This window comes from Manis javanica, chromosome 9 (genome assembly GCF_040802235.1).
Source record: "Manis javanica isolate MJ-LG chromosome 9, MJ_LKY, whole genome shotgun sequence".
NCBI lineage: Eukaryota > Metazoa > Chordata > Mammalia > Pholidota > Manidae > Manis > Manis javanica.
Window position 1 is genome coordinate 112,476,664 of NC_133164.1, and position 13,497 is coordinate 112,490,160.

Below are 13,497 nucleotides of genomic sequence, written 5' to 3' on the forward strand. Positions count from 1 at the left end.
CAAATAGTAAGCACGCTGGTTATCCTTCTGTATTAATTTTCTATTGCTGGTGTATCAAATTACCACATATTTAGTGGCTTAAAATAGCACCAATTTATTATCTCTCAGAGGTTAGAAGTTTAGCATGTCTCAGTAGGATGAAATCAAGGTGTCAGCAGAGGTGTGTTCTCCTCTGGAGGCTCTTGGAGAATGTTCCCTTGTCTCTTCCGGCCTTAGAGGCTATTCCCATTCCTAAGCGCCTCCCTCCGTCTTCAAAGCCAGCAGTGGCCAGTAGAATCCTCATACCAGATCACTGTGCCTCTGCCTCTTTGGTCTCCCTTTTCCACTTTTAAGGACCCTCGAAATTACACTGAGCACACTCAGGTAATCCAGGACAAGCCCCCTATTGGCATGTCAGCTGACCAGAAGTGTGAATTCCCCTTTGCCACATCACAGGTTCGGGAAATTAGGATACAGACGTCCTCAAGGAACCATCGTTCTGCCCACCAGTTTCTCAACAGTTAAAAGGAAACCTTGGTAAAGTGCCCTGAAGTTCACATGAGCTTCTTTCAGACCTCAGAGAGGAGATATATTCTGTCCATGAGATTTTCCAGCTGTGCCCACCATCGGCCCTACCAAATTTTTTCACGTTCTCAGACATTTCGATAATCAGAAGTCATCTTCAGCCTCAGACATGCTTTTTTTCCCAATGCTGATTAATAGGGGGCATAGGAGAATTTCTGTAGTTTGCCTACTAAAATCCAACATAGCCAGGATCAATATTTTGCAATTCCTCATCCTCTCTGATGCCCCACATCAACTGTCTTTTATTCCATTCAGCAAACAGTATCTAGTGTTTGCTGACACTGTGCTAGGGCCCAAAACACACAGAGGAAAATGCGAACCATGCTCTTGAGGAGCTCACTGTGTGTGTATTGCATATGCATGGGTGTGCATGTGTGTGTGTGTGTGTGCATATCTGTGTGCATGTGTGCACATATGTGTATATGGTGTGTGCCTCTCTGTGTGTAGTGAGTTCCATGTGTATGAGAGAAGCATCCAGGACAGGCAGAAAAAAAGCATTATTTCAATGTAATGCTGACATATATGCCATGATTCTTTTCAATCTTACTCCCATTTCAGGTCCTGCTGGCACATTCCTGGGTCAGGCCATTATCACATCTTGCTTCAGTTACTGCAAGTCTCCCAGCTGGTCCCTATCCCTTCAGTCTCCCACCTCCGAAACGTTTCACGCTCAGATATAAACACAGCTGTGATTGTGTCACCACAGCCGTGATTGTGTGACTCCCGGCTCCGAGGCAACACCTCCCTCATTGCCTATGGAATAGCACATATATTTCTCTACATGGTGCCCAAGGATCTTCGGGCCCACCTAACTTTCTAGTCATATCTCCTTTTACTGCCTCATGTACTTGGGGTGACTGCACTCACAACAGTCCCCCAAAATCACACGGTGCTTTCCCAGGCCTCTACCTATGACCACTGATGGCCACTCTCCCCTTTCGCCCCCCCTCCCCACATCAAAATAATACCCATTCTTCAGAACTCAGAGAAGCTGTTCCTTCTTCCATGGCTCATTCTCCTGTCCCTTCTCAACTGGGAATAATCTCTTGACTTGGGGCTCCCACAGTATTTCATTTTTTTATCCTTTAATAGAAACTATCCATTCTACCTTAGACATTTTACTTTGTTAAATATCAAGGCCCTCTCCCAGAGTATAAAACTCCTTGCGAGTAGTCGCTGGTTTTATTTCTCTTTGAAATACCTACAATAGGTAGCACCGCACCTTGCCCGCAGCAAGGACACTGTATTCAAGTTTATCAGATTCAGCTGAATGGATCAGTGGCGACTTCCAGAATGTGGTCGCAGGCTCTGAATATTTCTACGGCTAGTTCTCCTTGGCGGTGATGGTGGTGGGGTGCCTTTTCCTCTATCAGAGTCACCAAAACTGTGAAACAGACAGGAGCTGACAGATGTCAACTGCAAGGAAACCAATTTGAGAATGACCAAAAGTCACTGATTAACCCACAAATTCAAAAGACAGAATGAACGTTTGTTACACAAAAGCGAAAAGTAAGGAACACAGAGCTGCAAATTGCATTACTAAAATCAGTACAGCAACATCATCTAACTTGCACGTGAATGCTACAGAAAATTGAGATCTTGTAGATGAACAGAAATTCCTGATTTTGTGAATATGTGTGTGTATGTTTTTAATCAGACAACTGTTCTGTAATGAATATGTATGGTAAGGCAGGCTATGAAGACACAAAAGTGTTTTTAGTGTATCACTGTCATCAGTTCTACTAAATAATTATCATTACAAATCCAAAAAACTATCTTGAAGGGGTAATACTGAATAATCTAGAACACAAAATTGCATTAGAAGGTTATTAGCTGACTCAGGAGACTAATTATAATGAGATATTGAGCTGCTTTATCACTCACCTCAATTGTAAAACCATAAACCACACCATACCAACAGTGGCTGCCAACCAGGGTCAGAGTGGGTACTGAAAATAGCATTGAACAAGGGTCAGGAGCCCCAGCTCTGCCATTAATTCTGTGACCTTGGGAGCTCTTAATAAAGATCATTCCATGGAGAAAAGCAGAACCCTTCCTTAGAGAAATAGGGTACACTTGCTGCTGAAGCTGCTCATTCACAGAAAACACTCAAAACTGCAAAAAGATCATGCACACACATGGCGCGCACATGCACACACACACATACACACACAAACACTCACTCACCTTCCCCAGACTAAAACCTCCTTGCTTAATGGGCCAGTTTAGTCCTGCTATTAACTAGATGATTATAATTTCAGGAACTGTTAGCCATCCGTGTCCTAAAAAAACAGTAGCTGACATAAAAATTTTCAAACGACTCTCTCACCCGTAGAATTTATCAGCCAGAGGTCAAGGCTAAAATCGTATTTATTTTTGCATCTCCTTTTGAACAATAATAATAATAATATCATTACTTGGTGTTCTTAAATTTGCAAAGCACCAACCAATTATTTCATTTAATTGAAATGGCCCCATAAGGTCAATGGGACATATTTTCCAAAACATACAGGATTTCGTGTTGGAGGGCTTTCTCAGTGCCTCCTACTAAACCAAATTTGGGGAAACAAAAATGATTAAGCCAAAGCTCCTGACGTCAGGTTGCTACTGGTTATTGGTAGAGATAGAACACTGTGTTTTAATTATTTCCTTATGAATCTTAGGAGTCCGAGGAGAGCACAAAGGAAGGGACTGTGTTGCCACAGGAAAAAGAAATGTTTGGGTGTGATGTGCAAGGGGGCTGAGAGAGGGACATGTCGAAGATGGCTTCACTGAGAAGGTGATTCTGTCACTGAATTAAGGTCCCGGTTCTGTCCATTCCTAGGAGAAGCTTGGAGTGTTAACTGAATCTCTGTGAGCTTGCGATTCCTACCAATCAAGTATGGGTCTCAATGGTGAATTTATAGAGAGGATGGAATTACGAGGATGGAATGAGGTAGCACATGGGAGAGCGATTCATAAATAGCAAAGCACTCAGTAAATATGGTATGATTATTTCTGTTTTGCAGAGGTACTAATTAGGTTGGTACCAAAGGTGAATAGCTTGTCCAAAGCTTCCTCACATCCCCTACTCCAGGGCTAGTGTCCTCCCTGGGACTCTGCCAGTCCTCCCCAACACTGCCCACTGAAACTGGAGTTTCATATGGAAAGCATTCATCCTGAAAACATTTTGCAGGCCCTAACATCATGCTAACATATTCATATAAGTAAATACTCCAACATCTAAAGACTTCTCTGGGAAACGTTGCCTCTAAATCCTAAGAGGATACTCTCCATAAAAGAAGGATTCAGTAGAGCATTGAAAGGAAAGAATTGTGATCGGGGAAAATCTTAAATATTTAATACAGGGATAAAACAGTATATATTTTTTACAAAGGATTTTAAAACACCCAAAGTTTCAGAGAATAAAATACGGCAGATCCTCAACTGTTTTAAGTGATTTAACTGTGAACTTCAATAGAAACTATTTGAATAGAAATGTGTCTTGCATTTAATAGGTACTTAACAACTCTTGAGTTCAGAGATTTAACCTGATCATTTTTACCCCTAAAATTCTAATACTAAAATGTCTCCCCTCATACAATATCTATAAAACAAGCTTAAGCAAATCTACTAATATCCATTTATTCTTCAAAGATAATATTTTATTTAAATCTAATGATGTCTCATCCACATACATATATAAATTATGCACAAACATATATACATAATTATTCCTCCCTTGTTAATAACAGGTACAGAAAATCTTAAGTAAAAAATTGCATATTTACTGTATACCACATACTAGAAAATTTGTTGGGAGATGGAAATATTAAAACATTCATGGGAAATTTACAGTATCTACTCTTTGTATCCACCTAGATTAGCCAGGGTTCTCCAGAAAAACAGAAAAGGAGATAGATAAATAATAAGGAATTGATTTGTGCAATTATGCAGGCTGGTGAGTCCAAAAATCTGTAGAGTTCATGTCTCAGTTCCAAGCCCATCAGGCAGGAAATTTCTCTCTTAGAGGAGAGTCACCCTTTTTTGTTCTATTCAGGGCTTCAACTGATTGGATGAGGCCCACCCACACTGGAGAGGAGGATAACTGCTTTATATAGTCTACCAATTTAAATGATAATCTCACCCAAAACACCCTCAAAGAAACAGCCAGAATAATATTTGGCCAAATGTCTGGGCACCCTCTGCCAAATGCCCAAACTGACACATAGAATTAACCACACCATCCAAAAAAAAGTCTTTTTTACCTCTAAAATTTGACAAGGAATTCATCACCAAGGACAAATCAGTTCAACGAAACACCAAGAGACTGTTTCTCTTTATAGATAAGAAGATAGTATAGGCATATGGTGACCTGAGGCTCTGGCATATTGATTAGACTGCTTTGGGTCAAAGTTTATCTCTACTACTTATGAGGTAGGTGACCTAGACACATTACTTACCTTTCTGACCTTCATTTTTCTCCTCCTCTATTAAATGGGGAAATGATAGGGTATATGAATCGAGTAGTTGTAAAGATTGAATGAGTTGACTTGGGTAATGCATGTCTGAAACACAAGTTCTCAATAAACATTAGCTGCTTTAGTATAAGTAATTACAGTTACAACTATAATACGTTCTAATTCTAGGCTTGTTGAAACCTATTAAAATACAGCACAATTACCTTAACCCAGGATACGTATTTCTATTGGCACACATTTGGGAATTTTATCAGTTACTTTATACACATACTTTAATCAGTTGTTTATACACATAGATTATTTGGCCACAACCACAAGTAAATCATTTAGTAACCAATCAATTCAATCAAAATAACTTTCTATATTTAAAAAAATCAGTGATAGGGAAAGAACATCCGAACACATAGCACTTGAAGATTGTGAAGAGGGATGTGGATCTAGAACTGGGCAGATTCCCCCTCTAACCACTGGCTAAACCTAAGTTGTAATCAGTAACTTGAAAAGACCTTGGCATTCCAGGGTAGGAGGCAGACCAAGAGAGAGGATGGCCCTGCCTTCAACTTTGTCTGATCCCAGAACCAAAAACTTGGGCCAGAGTCAGGACTGCCTTCTACTGTGGGATCTGCAAGGCTCTCTGTGTCCTGGTGGTCTCAGCCTCCTTCTCGGACCTTTAACTCCACCCATCTCTACTTCACCCAAAAGCTTAAAACTCTAGGGTTTTGCCATGTGGACAAAGGAAGAAAATCTGAGCATTTGGAGAAATTATTGGGAGTAGATGAGTTTGTCTTCTCTTTCTGCCATCTCTCCCCATTCCTCTTCTTGAAAATTATTAGTCTGTTTCATCTTCAAGGTCAAGGTTAAATCAGGTTGACATTCACCTCCTTTATGATCTTGTATGTCTATCTTTTACTGTTCTCATGAACGCCTATTTCAGAATCCAGAATCCGTGCAGAATAAGTCACCTCAACTTCAGGAGGATTTGGGGGGGGGGTACATCTGCCCCCCTTCAATACCGACTCCCTTTCCTCTGGCTCCCTCTCAACATTTCCTTACTCTCTCCGCCAATAGAGGAGTTTAAACATGTAAATGCGGTGTCGAAACTGCTTTTAAAGAATTAACCCATTTTGCCCCTCACTGGTCTAAACCACAGGGTGCCAGGCGTACGCTAATTGCTTTCATCTGCCGGGGTTCCAGACAGCTCCTCCGAAGGAAGCAGCGCACATTCCTGGCACCAATTGGCTAATTCAATTCACTTCGCTGGCATTAGCCTCTGTCGGAATATTCATGAGCGGGGGAATGCGGCCCCGCGGCGCAGGCGGGCGGCAGCCACTCGGGTTGCGGGAGGCTCGAGGGAGGGGAGGCGGCCCGCGCGCCGCGCTCCGGGGACGGTGACCGCCACCGGGAAGCTCTCTTCCCCGGCCCCGCCGGGCGCCAGGCGCGCGGCACGGTGGGACAGGGCATCCGCGGGGTTGGCGCGCCTGCACCGCCGCCCAACTCCAGGCGGCCGCGCCGAGACTTTGCGAAAGATCCGAAGGCAGAAAAGCTGTGACACTTTTGCCAGCCGGGGCAGGGGGGTGGGGGGCGGGGACGGCGCCGCCAGCGCGGGCGAAGGGACCAGCGGGACCCCGGCCGCCGGCGGGGGAGGCAGCGATGTGAGCCGGACGCCCGCCCGGGAGGAGGCTGCACCGGACGTCCCCGGAGAGTCGCCGGCCGTGCCCGGTAAGGCGCGGGGCTCGGGTGGGGGGCCCCGCGCGTCTGTGTCCCGGCGCGGGGCGGCGCAGCCCGCGGTCCCCAGGCAGCCGCCCCGGGAGCTGCCCGCCGCTCCCGGCCGCCGTCGCCGGCCTGCGGGCCGGGCGGAGCTGGAGTTCCCCGGACTTTGGGGGAGCGCGGAGGAGGGGGGCGGCTCTGTGGGCGCGGGGAGGCCGGCGGACGCGCGGGGGCAGCGCGCACCGGGCACGGGACACGGCACCAGGAGCGCGGCTCGGGGCGCCTGGCCCCGCTGCGTCCTCGCCATTCCCGCGGCCGGCGGCGCCTCCCTGCGGCTGCCGGAGTTGGGGGAGGGGGGCGCTGGCCGCGTGCCCCGCGCGGGGACGCCCGGGAAGGGGGAACGGGGACCAGGGCTCCGGGGGGCTCCGGGCGCCTGCGGGGCCGGTCCCAGCCCGCGCCTCGCGCCTCGCCCCCCGCCGGAGCTCGGCCGCGTGGGGGGAGAAGGCGGTGGTGCCTCGCGCCCCCGCCACCTGCCGGACGTCGCTGGCCCCCCGGATTTCCTGTCTCCGGGCCCCGACACTCGCAGGGAAAGCTCTGAACTGCGCGCGGGCAGCTTGGGCTTTGCTGGTTGTACTCGCCGTGGGGTCCGGGTGGAGGAACAGCGGGGGCGAGGGGGCGGCGAGGGGTCATACCGGGTGAAAGTTGCAGATTTGCAAAGAAAACGCTACCTCGGAGTCCCAACCTGCCCCTAGCAACAGGAGAGGCTGGGCCGGACTTTGGCTGAAGCAGGAGCCTCTGCCTGCCTCTCCACCTTGGGGGCGGGGGGCGGGGCTGGACCCTGGAGGCCGTCCCGGAGGCAGCGCCAGAGGCTTTTTTCCTGCTGACACTAGGCAGAGAGCAAAAGGGCTGGTAGCAGAGCGCTGGCGTGGCTGGTGTCCTGGTAATTTGGAGTTTACCGTGCCGTTATTATCATCACAATTATCAATTCTGTTGTTATTATGGCATGCATGCCAGAAAGGATTTTTCTTCTGATTGTTACAGATCAGCCCCTGGAAACTGAGTCTGCCCCTCCCCAAATAAAATGTCCCCTGGCCCCGACTAGTCTCTCTCCACCCAGGGAAATGACCCCTCGGGGCTGCTTTGGTATCAGACCTGGATCTACTTAAGAACCACAGAAGCAACAAAAAGTCGTGGCTGAATAATGGGCTTGCACCAATGCTACCAGTAAATACGTGCTTACTTTTCTTAGCCTCATCTGCTTGAGGAACCATGGAGGCACTGCCCATCTTGACCCCCATACCCGACCCAGCTTGTTCCTTTCTTGTCTTTATATAACCTGGAAGTTTATTTCTCCCTCAGCGTGACCTTCATAGTCCCGCTGCGCAGGTTACCTGGCAGGGGCAGGCTTCCATCCCCAACACTGCAGGCAGCCACGAGGGCACCTGCGGTCGCCTCCTTTTGGCTTGGCCCCTGGACAGAGCTGCTCTAGGGCGCAGGCTTGGCCAGCTGATGGCGCAGAGAACAGGGAGAGAGTGTGGGAGAACAGCGTGTCACAGTTCAGCCAAGTACAGGAGATGAGGTCAAGCCTCCTTGTTGGCCACATCCCTTCCTGCCAGACAGAGAAAGAGACAAATGCAGAGCGAGTGGGAAGTAGTATAAACTGGAACCAAGCTCTCCAGGTCCACTTAAGCTGTTGCCACTGACTCTGGGGTGACCTTTCCTTTCCAGTGCTTCTGATTTGCCCTGTTGGCCGATGCAGGAGTAGCGGCCATGCCTTTCGAATAGGAGAGCTGTCATGAGATGATCTGATTTTGTATCCAAATAATGCTTTGAGCATCCTGGGAAAGGAGAGCCTATAAAATAGGAGATTTTAATGTTTTGTGAAAAGTTTGCTTAAACTGCAGTTACGGAGACACATTTTTAGCAGTGCGTACCATGTGGCAGTGTAAAATTAAAATGGAAAAGGAGTGTACAAACATAAAAATGACTTAGCATTCTTGACATTCTTGTGCATACTTGTAGAAAAATGATCTTTCATTTGGGGAGAGTTGCCCAGGAGTTTAATCAGTGTTTATACTTCTGAAACGCCCCCTCCTACCTTTCTCCCCTGTAAAATTTTATGACCCAGTTCTCACAGGAGAGGCACTATGAATGTAGTGAGTACTGAGGGCCGAGGGGCGAGCTGGAAGGGTTGTTTGGGGAACTATCACATAGGGTTTGGAGACCTGAATGGAAAGGGAGGTGCCATCATCCACACAGAGCAAGAAAATGTTCTTCTTGAAAAACTGCTGAGTGTAGTATAGGGCCAAGAACTCAGCAGCTGTCATCTGCTCTCAGATTCTGGAAGGGGACTCCACCAAATGGGCCAGAGGGTAAGGCCAGGTGTTTCTCCTTCCCTGTGAAGGTACCGTCTTCTTCTTACCTATGGATTGGTGTTAACTTCTCCATCACTGTCTGTACCATGCAAGAGTTTTCCCTTGTCATTTCAAAGAGATTCAGATGTACTCTCTCAGCCCCTTATATATTTGTATATTCCCGAAGTTCTGAAGCTTCTCAAAGACATGCAGCTGTTGGTGAATTTAAGTAAATAGTTGGAAGTAATCAAGAGAGCCACTGAAAAGTGGGTATGTTTTCCCCTTGTGGAAAAGTTATTGAATGCCTTTTGAGCTAGAAAATTAGCAGTTTTAGAAAAGCAGGAGGGATTTCCTTGACTTCACTCTGCCCATAAACCAGTCGTTGTATTTGTCTTTCCCTCATAGTAATGAGCAGTGTTTGGTTAAACATTTTTTACAATTTTGAACTTAAAATGGGGTTTTGCCTGGTGGTGTTCTATGGAGAGAGGAAAAATGTAAAGTGATACGGAAGGAAGAGCTTCGGGAACTAGAACATAAATCAGCCAGAATATATGGGGGGATGATGAGAATAGGTCTTTTCACCCTAAAAAAAAAAGTGTCCACTTTGGAAGAAAAAGCAGTCTGATTATTGGCATCCAAGGCTGCAACCAAGGCAGCTGAGGCCAAGAGGAGCCGAAGGGCAGTTCTTCTTAGTTTAGCAACAGCAAGACAGCCTCTGCCAGAGATGGCTGTAAACACGGAATAAAGATTTCATTGTGAGTTGGTGTGACCGGAATAATTAGACAGTTAATTGTTCATTCTGATCGGGTGGTGTTGCAATCGTTAGTGCAGAGCAGTGAAAATAAGAGCAAGGGAGAAAAAGAAAAGTCACACATCACTTTTATCTTCACTTGTTTCACCACGATGGTCCTTTGGAAAAAATCCTGGTTCGTCTTCGAAAAGGAAAAAGAAAAGCATATTCCTATCCCCAGAACACTGGGAGTACTGGAGATCTGAGATATGTAAAGTTCCTCATCTTCTAAAAACAGTAGGGGAAACGATGGTAGGAATGAATGCCTGAGGTAATTCCAGCATTAATGAAGAAGTTTTAGTTAGGTGCAGTTTGAGTTTCAGCTCAATCAAAATATATGCAAATAGCACCAGATTTTTATGCCTATCCAACAATTTTTCTCACACACATATAAGGTTTAAGAAGTAAATATTCCATTTTTGACATTTAATTATTTTCTATTGTGAAACATACTGCCTAGTGATTAATCTTTCACACTTAATTGAATAAACTTCTCTATATTTTCATACTAACTTAGAGACAGAAGAAAACATATTCTAAGTGCTAAAGGTGCTTTTAAGCAGCTCAGTATCTACAGTTACCAAAGGCAGTAGACTTTGACTTACTGCTATTTACTAAAAGATGGCACTGTCATGAATTCCTTCTGAAATGACTTTTGCAAGTGAAGAAATACGTAAATTAAGGACTATAGAGAGCATTAAGTACTGTCTGGGGCAGGGGAAAGGAAAAACCATGTTATTTATTGGGCTCAAACCCTCTGTGAATCCTGATATTGACATGAAATAGAAGCAAAATTCTCATTATTTAAATTAAAAAGCAACATCTTTAAGTGTCAGTATAAAGTATAATTTTTCTGAGAATAAAAGCACAACATTATAAAGAAAGCATACTAAATTATAAATTACATAAGGTCATAAAGTCTCATAAAGAGAAATACTTCGTTTCTCCAAGATATCAGTTGTGTCTCAATTTGTTTAAGAGGCACAAAACTTTCTTTTCTAACCTTTAGTTTCTTTTTTCCATCATGAATGGAAAGGGACTGCAAAGGCCGAATGCTTACTGAAGTGTCATAAAGCATAAGTAGTACAAAATTATGGAACTATCTAGCTTTCAGAAGACAAAATTCTACTTTAAAAATGCACTGTCTATAGCAATTAAAAATAGAAAATCGTATTGCCACCTTAAATTATGGCAACAACCCATTTTAAAGAGAAATTTAGGCTTTTCTCATTAAATTGCTGTTCATGGTTTGCTAAATAGTTTTGCAGAATAATCTGCCCGTCTCTCACTAACCAGGACTGTCTAGCTAAGAATGAACATTCCAAATTACATATGGATTAACTTTATTTTAGAGCCCTAAAAATATTTAACTGCAAACATTACTCAAGTGAGTGCAAAAGGGAAATGGTCCAATTCCCCTCAAGGTATATGTGATTTTTTTTTTAAGTTTAAGGAATCATAAAAGAACATTCGGTATGGGGACACATCAGTGAATAACTACAATAAGAGTAAGGAAAGCTATGAACTGTTAGATCTTATGAAAATATGCAAGGCAAAGTTATAACAATACCATTCATTTCTTCTTTCAAAGTAGTAAAGGGTTGGCGTCAAGTAAAAAAAAAAAACATGCAAGTGCAAAAGTCCAAGACATGCACAATTTGTGTGAAATGGTGGCATTTTTGCTATTTATAGGAATGTTTGACAATCTAATAAAAACCTTAAGAGTTTATTATGACCACATTAAGCGTAAAGTTATCTTGGGTAAAAAAGATATTTCTTTAGACTGTAGCTCCTAGCTGGAATCTTACATGTGGTAGAGTCTCAGTATATGTGTGTTGGTTTCATTTTTCATAAAGAAAATTAAAATGATTTAATGGAGTCTCCAAGTTAGAAGAACTTAGAATATTTTAAATTAAATTCTTGAATTGCATTTGCTACTTCAAATTCTTTCTCTAAACTGGCAAGCAAGCTATGCTGTGACCAATAGTAATAATTATTGGCAATTCTCTGGTGTAGGTATGAGGTGGTAAGAAAAGAGGAAAACCCCCTGCTTTTTTTTTTAGTCTTGCCTAAACATTGAATGGTTTTATGCACATGTAAGTTGTTAAAACTTCACAGTATCTATTTATAGTGAAGATGGCAATTTACCAAATGGCTATTACTCATAACAAGTCATCACACAGAGTCCAGCCTTGAAGTACTATTAGTCAGACCAATTATCACTAAATGGCCTCATATCCTCTGATGTATCAACTAATTAAAGGGTAATTAATAATAATTTCATCTCATGGCAATGGCCACACCTGGTTGTCATAGAAGTTTGTTTGACATACTGGCCAAATAGTCAAGTCCAACATGCAACTGCAACTTTATGTTCAAAATCACCCGAAAGGACAGAAACCTACACTGCAATGACTTGTGGCCAATACACTTACATATATCTGGTCCTGCCCCTGATTTATAATTAAAATAAGCTATGCTAACCTTTTACCAAAATCCTTCCATCAGCCTGTGTTGTGTTTTGTTTTGGTTTGTTTTCGCTTTTTTAGGTCTGACCTTAGCTGAATGAACAAGGTGGTCTTACTGTTTTCCTAAAGAACAGTGCATAGTGTAATATGTTGGCATAATTGGGAGCTAGTAGTCAAGAGGAAACCAGGATAGAATTAGCATGAAGATTCAATTACCCCTTGTTCCCAGAGAGAGTTGTTTACAAGGATTAGAGTTAAGGTTATGGTCAAAATAGCAAGGAAAGATGCACACTGCAGCTTTCTTGTTCTCTAGCTCTATCTTCAGATGGAAACAAATTTGGGGTTCCACTTTCCATAGATAAATTAAAAGTTTATTACATAGAAGCTGATGTAAATGGTTAAACCTTTTAAGTGTGTATCTGAGTAAGTATTTTAGATGTATTTATAAAAATCTGGTTAAAGCTATTGTATAATATTTTCCAGAAGGAATAATGTACATTTGATATCATGTTTATTATCAGTTCATTCCATTTTATAAAGTCAACATCTTCAAACCCCTTATCAAGGTCTAACAGGTAGCTTGTTTGTAACCTATAAAGATTAATCGATGAACTTACCATAATTTGTTTCTAAAACAGCAGAACTAATTTCACTTAGCAATTTAATTAGAAATTGGCTAAAGGAATTTCATTTATAAGTAATTTCTAAAGGCAACAAAATATATTTTTATTTGAAAGATTATTAGCATTCTGATATGAGTATCAAAACAGATGGAAGTGAACACTCAGTCTTTGCATCTAAGATCTTTTTTCCGTACAAATGTTTTGAATAGACATGTAGAATGGACAGTATCACTTATTTACCACATTTTTAAAAGGTCTGGGAAAAACCAACCTAACATTACAGGCATCTCTGTACAGCCATCCACACACACATAGGCCCAAAGGTTTCCTAATCTTCATTTCCTAACTCAAGGCCCAGTATCTCGCCTCTTCAAATACCCTGACTCCCTGCCCCGGAGGCCTCATCTGTAGTATGAATCTGCAATGGCGCCACCATCACATCTTTGAAAGAAGCCATCCTTGACGGCATGTGTCTTGTAAGCCTTTCAGGATATTAAATAAGTATCTGAATCTGTGCCCATACTTTACACA

At 43.4% G+C, this 13,497-nt stretch overlaps 1 protein-coding gene and 1 long non-coding RNA gene across 2 annotated transcripts in view; one reads left to right on the top strand and one right to left on the bottom strand.

Moving 5' to 3' along the window:
- Positions 1-13,497, bottom strand: part of LOC140843457 (uncharacterized) — a 355,326-nt gene that overhangs the window by 293,562 nt on the left and 48,267 nt on the right. The window lies entirely within an intron of this gene.
- Positions 6,154-13,497, top strand: part of CDH20 (cadherin 20) — a 189,524-nt gene continuing 182,180 nt past the window's right edge. The window contains exon 1 of the mRNA XM_037015805.2: positions 6,154-6,743. The gene's annotated coding sequence lies outside the window, so the exon portion shown is untranslated. The remainder of the gene's footprint in view (positions 6,744-13,497) is intronic.